The following is a 10,240-nucleotide window of genomic DNA, read 5'->3' on the forward strand; positions in this document are numbered from 1 at the left end:
ATAGCACGGCTCTATTTTACAGCATTTCAAGTGTTTCTTACATGCTTCTCCTCACTTCCCGGGACTATCCTAGTGTATTTTAAGAGTTTTACCAAAATTAGACCTTTTTCCAGGAGTAGATACATGAATCCTCAGGATGCAAACTTTGTCATTAAGAAAATGCCAGGCAATTCAGCCTCAATTGTAAATATAAACAGTATTCTCTTCATTGATCAGCCTCATACACATATTCTGAGCTTTAAAAACAGCAATTCCTCATGTTGGAAGCACTTTCTTTGAAAAAACTACATCTAGAGTAGCCGGAGTTGTAAACATTATCATGACTCTCTTCATTTGAGAGTTTTCTACCTCTAATCTCGGTGATTGAACTAGGCCATCAGGATAGAACGGCTCTATTTACCCGTATTTAAACTGTTTCTTCCATGTCTCTAATCATTTCTGGGACTATCATTTTGTATTGTAAGAGTTTTACCAAAAGTAGACCGTTTTCCCAGAAGTATACACATGAATCTTCAAGAGTTCAATTGGGCCATTCAGAAAACGCCAGGCAATTCGGCCTCAGTTGTAAATATAAAAAGTATTCTCTTCATTTATCAGCTTCATACCCATACTCTCAGCTTTTTAAAGGAAATTCTTAATGTTTGAAAGCACTTTCTTCGGAAATACATCATCTAAAGTAGCCAGAATGGTAAACATTATCTGTACTCTCGTCATTACGCAGCATTCTATCTCTAATCTCCGTGATTGAACATGAACATAAAGATAGAACGGCTCTATGTACCAGCATTTCAAGTGTTTCTAACAAGTTTCTAATCATTTCTCGGGACTATCATTGCGTATGTTAAGCGTTTTACCAAAAGTAGACAGTTTTCTTAGAAGTATACACAGGAATCTTCAAGGTTTCAATTGAGTCATTCAGAAAATGCCAGTCTAATCAGAATCACCTGTAAATAGAAACAGTATTCTCTCTATTTATCAGCTTCCTACATATTCTGAGATTTATAAACAGCAATTCTTAATGTTTGAAAGCACATTCTTAGGAAATATGTCATCTAAGTTAGCCAGAATGGTAAACATTATCTGTACTCTCGTCATTATGCAGCATTCTATCTCTAATCTCGGTGATTGAACATGAACATAAAGATAGAACGGCTCTATGTACCAGCATTTCAAGTGTTTCTTACAAGTTTCTAATCATTTCTCGGGACTATCATTGCGTATGTTAAGCGTTTTACCAAAAGTAGACAGTTTTCCTAGAAGTATACACAGGAATCTGCAAGGTTTCCATTGAGTCATTCAGAAAACGCCAGTCTAATCAGAATCACCTGTAATTAGAAACAGTATTCTCTTTATTTATCAGCTTCATACATATTCTGAGCTTTATAAACAGCTACTCTTAATGTTTGAAAGCACTTTCCTTGGAAAAACAACATCTAGAGTAGCCGCAATTGTAAACTTCATCCTTACTCTCCTCAGTTGAGAGTTTTTTACCTCTAATCTCAGGGATTGAACTAGGCCATAAAGATAGCACGGCTCTATTATACAGCATTTCAAGTGTTTCTTACATGTTTCTAGTCACTTCCCGGGACTATCCTAGTGTATTTTAAGAGTTTTACCAAAATTAGACCTTTTTCCAGAAGTAGATACATGAATCCTCAGGATGTAAACTTTGTCATTAAGAAAATGCCAGGCAATTCAGCCTCAATTGTAAATATATACAGTATTTTCTCATTGATCAGCCTCATACACATATTCTGAGCTTTAAAAACAGCAATTCCTCATGTTGGAAGCACTTTCTTTGGAAAAACAACATCTAGAGTAGCCGGAATTGTAAACATTATCATGACTCTTTTCATTTGAGAGTTTTCTACCTCTAATCTCGGTGATTGAACTAGGCCATCAGGATAGAACGGCTTTATTTACGCGTATTTAAACTCTTTCTTACATGTCTCTAATCATTTCTGGGACTATCATTTTGTATTGTAAGAGTTTTACCAAAAGTAGACCGTTTTCCCAGAAGTATACACATGAATCTTCAAGAGTTCAATTGGGCCATTCAGAAAACGCCAGGCAATTCGGTCTCAGTTGTAAATATAAAAAGTATTCTCTTCATTTATCAGCTTCATACCCATATTCTCAGCTTTTTAAAGGAAATTCTTAATGTTTGAAAGCACTTTCTTCGGAAATACATCATCTAAAGTAGCCAGAATGGTAAACATTATCTGTACTCTCGTCATTAGGCAGCATTCTATCTCTAATCTCCGTGATTGTACATGAACATAAAGATAGAACGGTTCTATGTACCAGCATTTCAAGTGTTTCTTACAAGTTTCTAATCCTTTCTCGGGACTATCATTGCGTATGTTAAGCGTTTTACCAAAAGTAGACAGTTTTCCTAGAAGTATACACAGGAATCTTCAAGGTTTCAATTGAGTCATTCAGAAAACGCCAGTCTAATCCAATAACCTGTAAATAGAAACAGTTTTCTCTTTATTTATCAGCTTCCTACATATTCTGAGCTTTATAAACAGCAATTCTTAATGTTTGAAAGCACATTCTTAGGAAATATGTCATCTAAGGTAGCCAGAATGGTAAACATTATCTGTACTCTCGTCATTACGCAGCATTCTATCTCTAATCTCCATGATTGAACATGAACATAAAGATAGAACGGCTCTATGTACCAGCATTTCAAGTGTTTCTTACAAGTTTCTAATCATTTCTCGGGACTATCATTGCGTATGTTAAGCGTTTTACCAAAAGTAGACAGTTTTCCTAGAAGTATACACAGGAATCTTCAAGGTTTCAATTGAGTCATTCAGAAAACGCCAGTCTAATCAGAATCACCTGTAAATAGAAACAGTATTCTCTTTATTTATCAGCTTCCTACATATTCTGAGCTTTATAAACAGCAACTCTTAATGTTTGAAAGCACTTTCCTTGCAAAAACAACATCTAGAGTAGCAGCAATTATAAACTTCCTCCTTACTCTCCTCAGTTGGGAGTTTTTTACCTCTAATCTCAGGGATTGAACTAGGCCATAAAGATAGCACGGCTCTATTATACAGATTTTCAAGTGTTTCTTACATGTTTCTAGTCACTTCCCGGGACTATCCTAGTGTATTTTAAGAGTTTTACCAAAATTAGACCTTTTTCCAGAAGTAGATACATGAATCCTCAGGATGTAAACTTTGTCATTAAGAAAATGCCAGGCAATTCAGCATTAGTTGTAAATATAAACAATATTCTCTTCATTTATCAGCTTCATACCCATATTCTAGCTTTATAAACTGCAATTCTTAATGTATGAAAGTATATTCTTCGGAAATACATCATCTAAAGTAGCCAGAATGGTAAACATTATCTGTACTCTCGTCATTACGCAGCATTCTATCTCTGATCTCCGTGATTGAACATGAACATAAAGATAGAACGGCTCTATGAACCACCATTTCAAGTGTTTCTTACATGTTTCTAATCATTTTTCGGGACTATCATTGTGTATTTGAAAAGTATCACCAAAGGTAGACAGTTTTCCTACAACTATTTACTGGAATCTTCAAGGTTTAAATTGAGTCATTCAGTAAACGCCAGTCTAATCATAGTCACCTAAAATATAAACAGTATTCTCTTCATTGATCAGCTTCACACATATTCTGAGCTTTAGAAATGGAAATTCTTAATGTTTGAAAGCACTTTCTTTGGAAAAACCTCGTCTAACGTAGCCAGAATGGTAAACATTATCTGTACTCTCGTCATTTCGCAGCATGCTACCTCTCATCTCCGTGCTTGAACATGAACATAAAGATAGAACAGTTCCACCTACCAGCATTTCAAGAGTTTCTTACATGTGTCTAATCATTTCTCTGGACGATCACTGTGTATGTTAAGCGTTTTACCAAAAGTAGACAGTTTCCCTAAAAGTATACACAGGAATCTTCAAGGTTTAAATTGAGTCATTCAGAAAACGCCAGTCTAATCAGAATCACCTGTAAATAGAAACAGTATTCTCTTTATTTATCAGCTTCCTACATATTCTGAGCTTTATAAACAGCAATTCTTAATGTTTGAAACACTTTCCTAGGAAAAACAACATCTAGAGTAGCCGCAATTGTAAACTTCATCATTAGTCTCCTCAGTTGAGATTTTTTTACCTCTAATCTCAGGGATTGAACTAGGCCATAAAGATAGAACGGCTCTATTTAACAGCATTTCAAGTGTTTCTTACATGTTTCTAATCACTTCCCGGGACTATTCTACTGTATTTTAAGCGTTTTCCCAAAATTAGACATTGTTCCAAAAGTAGATACATGACTCTTCAGGATATAAACTTTGTCATTAAGAAAATGCCAGGCAATTCAGCCTCAATTGTAAATATAAACAGTATTCTCTTCATTGATCAGACTCATACACATATTCTGAGCTTTAAAAACAGCAATTCTTAATGTTGGAAGCACTTTCTTTGGAAAAACACCATCTAGAGTAGCCGGAATTGTAAACATTATCATTACTCTCTTCATTTGAGAGTTTTGTACCTCTAATCTCGGTGATTGAACTAGGCCATCAGGACAGAACGGCTCTATTTACCCCTATTTAAAGTGTTTCTTACATGTTTCTAATCATTTCTGGGACTATCATTGTGTATTTTAAGAGTTTTCTCAAAAGTAGACAGTTTTCCTAGAAGTATACACAGGAATCTTCAAGATTTAAATTGTGCCATTCAGAAAACGCCAGGCAATTCAGCCTCAGTTGTAAATATAAACAGTATTCTCTTCATTTATCAGCTTCATACCCATATTCTAGCTTTATAAACTGCAATTCTTAATGTATGAAAGTATATTCTTCGGAAATACATCATCTAAAGTAGCCAGAATGGTAAACATTATCTGTACTCTCGTCATTACCCAGCATTCTATCTCTGATCTCCGGGATTGAACATGAACATAAAGATAGAACGGCTCTATTTACCACCATTTCAAGTGTTTCTTACATGTTTCTAAACATTTTTCGGGACTATAGTTGTGTATTTGAAGAGTTTTACCAAAGGTAGACAGTTTTCCTACAACTATTTACAGGAATCTTCAAGGTTTAAATTGAGTCATTCAGTAAATGCCAGTCTAATCATAGTCACCTGTAAATATAAACAGTATTCTCTTCATTGATCAGCTTCACACATATTCTGAGCTTTAGAAATGGAAATTCTTAATGTTTGAACGCACTTTCTTTGGAAAAACATCATCTAAAGTAGCCAGAATGGTAAACATTATCTGTACTCTCGTCATTTCGCAGCCTTCTACCTCTCATCTCCGTGATTGAACATGAACATAAAGATAGAACGGTTCTACGTACCAGCATTTCAAGTGTTTCTTACATGTTTCTAATCATTTCTCGGGACGATCATTGTGTATGTTAAGCGTTTTACCAAAAAAAGACAGTTTCCCTAGAAGTACACACAGGAACCTTCAAGGTTTAAATTGAGTCATTCAGAAAACGCCAGTCTAATCAGAATCACCTGTAAATAAAAACAGTATTCTCTTTATTCATCAGCTTCATACATATTCTGAGCTTTATAAACAGCAATTCTTAATGTTTGAAAACACTTTCCTTGGAAAAACAACATTTAGAGTAGCCGCAATTGTAAACTTCATCATTAGTCTCCTCAGTTGAGAGTTTTTTACCTCTAATCTCAGGGATTGAACTAGGCCATAAAGATAGAACGGCTCTATTTAACAGCATTTCAAGTGTTTCTTACATGTTTCTAATCACTTCCCGGGACTATTCTACTGTATTTTAAGCGTTTTCCCAAAATTAGACATTGTTCCAAAAGTAGATACATGACTCTTCAGGATATAAACTTTGTCATTAAGAAAATGCCAGGCAATTCAGCCTCAATTGTAAATATAAACAGTATTCTCTTCATTGATCAGACTCATACACATATTCTGAGCTTTAAAAACAGCAATTCTTAATGTTGGAAGCACTTTCTTTGGAAAAACACCATCTAGAGTAGCCGGAATTGTAAACATTATCATTACTCTCTTCATTTGAGAGTTTTGTACCTCTAATCTCGGTGATTGAACTAGGCCATCAGGACAGAACGGCTCTATTTACCCCTATTTAAAGTGTTTCTTACATGTTTCTAATCATTTCTGGGACTATCATTGTGTATTTTAAGAGTTTTCTCAAAAGTAGACAGTTTTCCTAGAAGTATACACAGGAATCTTCAAGATTTAAATTGTGCCATTCAGAAAACGCCAGGCAATTCAGCCTCAGTTGTAAATATAAACAGTATTCTCTTCATTTATCAGCTTCATACCCATATTCTAGCTTTATAAACTGCAATTCTTAATGTATGAAAGTATATTCTTCGGAAATACATCATCTAAAGTAGCCAGAATGGTAAACATTATCTGTACTCTCGTCATTACCCAGCATTCTATCTCTGATCTCCGGGATTGAACATGAACATAAAGATAGAACGGCTCTATTTACCACCATTTCAAGTGTTTCTTACATGTTTCTAAACATTTTTCGGGACTATAGTTGTGTATTTGAAGAGTTTTACCAAAGGTAGACAGTTTTCCTACAACTATTTACAGGAATCTTCAAGGTTTAAATTGAGTCATTCAGTAAATGCCAGTCTAATCATAGTCACCTGTAAATATAAACAGTATTCTCTTCATTGATCAGCTTCACACATATTCTGAGCTTTAGAAATGGAAATTCTTAATGTTTGAACGCACTTTCTTTGGAAAAACATCATCTAAAGTAGCCAGAATGGTAAACATTATCTGTACTCTCGTCATTTCGCAGCCTTCTACCTCTCATCTCCGTGATTGAACATGAACATAAAGATAGAACGGTTCTACGTACCAGCATTTCAAGTGTTTCTTACATGTTTCTAATCATTTCTCGGGACGATCATTGTGTATGTTAAGCGTTTTACCAAAAAAAGACAGTTTCCCTAGAAGTACACACAGGAACCTTCAAGGTTTAAATTGAGTCATTCAGAAAACGCCAGTCTAATCAGAATCACCTGTAAATAAAAACAGTATTCTCTTTATTCATCAGCTTCATACATATTCTGAGCTTTATAAACAGCAATTCTTAATGTTTGAAAACACTTTCCTTGGAAAAACAACATTTAGAGTAGCCGCAATTGTAAACTTCATCATTAGTCTCCTCAGTTGAGAGTTTTTTACCTCTAATCTCAGGGATTGAACTAGGCCATAAAGATAGAACGGCTCTATTTAACAGCATTTCAAGTGTTTCTTACATGTTTCTAATCACTTCCCGGGACTATTCTACTGTATTTTAAGCGTTTTCCCAAAATTAGACATTGTTCCAAAAGTAGATACATGACTCTTCAGGATATAAACTTTGTCATTAAGAAAATGCCAGGCAATTCAGCCTCAATTGTAAATATAAACAGTATTCTCTTCATTGATCAGACTCATACACATATTCTGAGCTTTAAAAACAGCAATTCTTAATGTTGGAAGCACTTTCTTTGGAAAAACACCATCTAGAGTAGCCGGAATTGTAAACATTATCATTACTCTCTTCATTTGAGAGTTTTGTACCTCTAATCTCGGTGATTGAACTAGGCCATCAGGACAGAACGGCTCTATTTACCCCTATTTAAAGTGTTTCTTACATGTTTCTAATCATTTCTGGGACTATCATTGTGTATTTTAAGAGTTTTCTCAAAAGTAGACTGTTTTCCTAGAAGTATACACAGGAATCTTCAAGATTTAAATTGTGCCATTCAGAAAACGCCAGGCAATTCAGCCTCAGTTGTAAATATAAACAGTATTCTCTTCATTTATCAGCTTCATACCCATATTCTAGCTTTATAAACTGCAATTCTTAATGTATGAAAGTATATTCTTCGGAAATACATCATCTAAAGTAGCCAGAATGGTAAACATTATCTGTACTCTCGTCATTACCCAGCATTCTATCTCTGATCTCCGGGATTGAACATGAACATAAAGATAGAACGGCTCTATGTACCACCATTTCAAGTGTTTCTTACATGTTTCTAAACATTTTTCGGGACTATAGTTGTGTATTTGAAGAGTTTTACCAAAGGTAGACAGTTTTCCTACAACTATTTACAGGAATCTTCAAGGTTTAAATTGAGTCATTCAGTAAATGCCAGTCTAATCATAGTCACCTGTAAATATAAACAGTATTCTCTTCATTGATCAGCTTCACACATATTCTGAGCTTTAGAAATGGAAATTCTTAATGTTTGAACGCACTTTCTTTGGAAAAACATCATCTAAAGTAGCCAGAATGGTAAACATTATCTGTACTCTCGTCATTTCGCAGCCTTCTACCTCTCATCTCCGTGATTGAACATGAACATAAAGATAGAACGGTTCTACGTACCAGCATTTCAAGTGTTTCTTACATGTTTCTAATCATTTCTCGGGACGATCATTGTGTATGTTAAGCGTTTTACCAAAAAAAGACAGTTTCCCTAGAAGTACACACAGGAATCTTCAAGGTTTAAATTGAGTCATTCAGAAAACGCCAGTCTAATCAGAATCACCTGTAAATAAAAACAGTATTCTCTTTATTCATCAGCTTCATACATATTCTGAGCTTTATAAACAGCAATTCTTAATGTTTGAAAACACTTTCCTTGGAAAAACAACATTTAGAGTAGCCGCAATTGTAAACTTCATCATTAGTCTCCTCAGTTGAGAGTTTTTTACCTCTAATCTCAGGGATTGAACTAGGCCATAAAGATAGAACGGCTCTATTTAACAGCATTTCAAGTGTTTCTTACATGTTTCTAATCACTTCCCGGGACTATTCTACTGTATTTTAAGCGTTTTCCCAAAATTAGACATTGTTCCAAAAGTAGATACATGACTCTTCAGGATATAAACTTTGTCATTAAGAAAATGCCAGGCAATTCAGCCTCAATTGTAAATATAAACAGTATTCTCTCATTGATCAGCCTCATACACATATTCTGAGCTTTAAAAACAGCAATTCCTCATGTTGGAAGCACTTTCTTTGGAAAAACACCATCTAGAGTAGCCGGAATTGTAAACATTATCATGACTCTTTTCATTTGAGAGTTTTCTACCTCTAATCTCGGTGATTGAACTAGGCCATCAGGATAGAACGGCTCTATTTACGCGTATTTAAACTCTTTCTTACATGTCTCTAATCATTTCTGGGACTATCATTTTGTATTGTAAGAGTTTTACCAAAAGTAGACCGTTTTCCCAGAAGTATACACATGAATCTTCAAGAGTTCAATTGGGCCATTCAGAAAACGCCAGGCAATTCGGTCTCAGTTGTAAATATAAAAAGTATTCTCTTCATTTATCAGCTTCATACCCATATTCTCAGCTTTTTAAAGGAAATTCTTAATGTTTGAAAGCACTTTCTTCGGAAATACATCATCTAAAGTAGCCAGAATGGTAAACATTATCTGTACTCTCGTCATTACGCAGCATTCTATCTCTAATCTCCGTGATTGTACATGAACATAAAGATAGAACGGTTCTATGTACCAGCATTTCAAGTGTTTCTTACAAGTTTCTAATCCTTTCTCGGGACTATCATTGCGTATGTTAAGCGTTTTACCAAAAGTAGACAGTTTTCCTAGAAGTATACACAGGAATCTTCAAGGTTTCAATTGAGTCATTCAGAAAACGCCAGTCTAATCCAATAACCTGTAAATAGAAACAGTTTTCTCTTTATTTATCAGCTTCCTACATATTCTGAGCTTTATAAACAGCAATTCTTAATGTTTGAAAGCACATTCTTAGGAAATATGTCATCTAAGGTAGCCAGAATGGTAAACATTATCTGTACTCTCGTCATTACGCAGCATTCTATCTCTAATCTCCATGATTGAACATGAACATAAAGATAGAACGGCTCTATGTACCAGCATTTCAAGTGTTTCTTACAAGTTTCTAATCATTTCTCGGGACTATCATTGCGTATGTTAAGCGTTTTACCAAAAGTAGACAGTTTTCCTAGAAGTATACACAGGAATCTTCAAGGTTTCAATTGAGTCATTCAGAAAACGCCAGTCTAATCAGAATCACCTGTAAATAGAAACAGTATTCTCTTTATTTATCAGCTTCCTACATATTCTGAGCTTTATAAACAGCAACTCTTAATGTTTGAAAGCACTTTCCTTGCAAAAACAACATCTAGAGTAGCAGCAATTATAAACTTCCTCCTTACTCTCCTCAGTTGAGAG

Source organism: Myotis yumanensis, unplaced genomic scaffold (assembly GCF_028538775.1).
Source record: "Myotis yumanensis isolate MYYU_CA2020_CCGP unplaced genomic scaffold, mMyoYum1.0.hap1 SCAF_37, whole genome shotgun sequence".
NCBI classification, from domain to species: Eukaryota; Metazoa; Chordata; class Mammalia; order Chiroptera; family Vespertilionidae; genus Myotis; species Myotis yumanensis.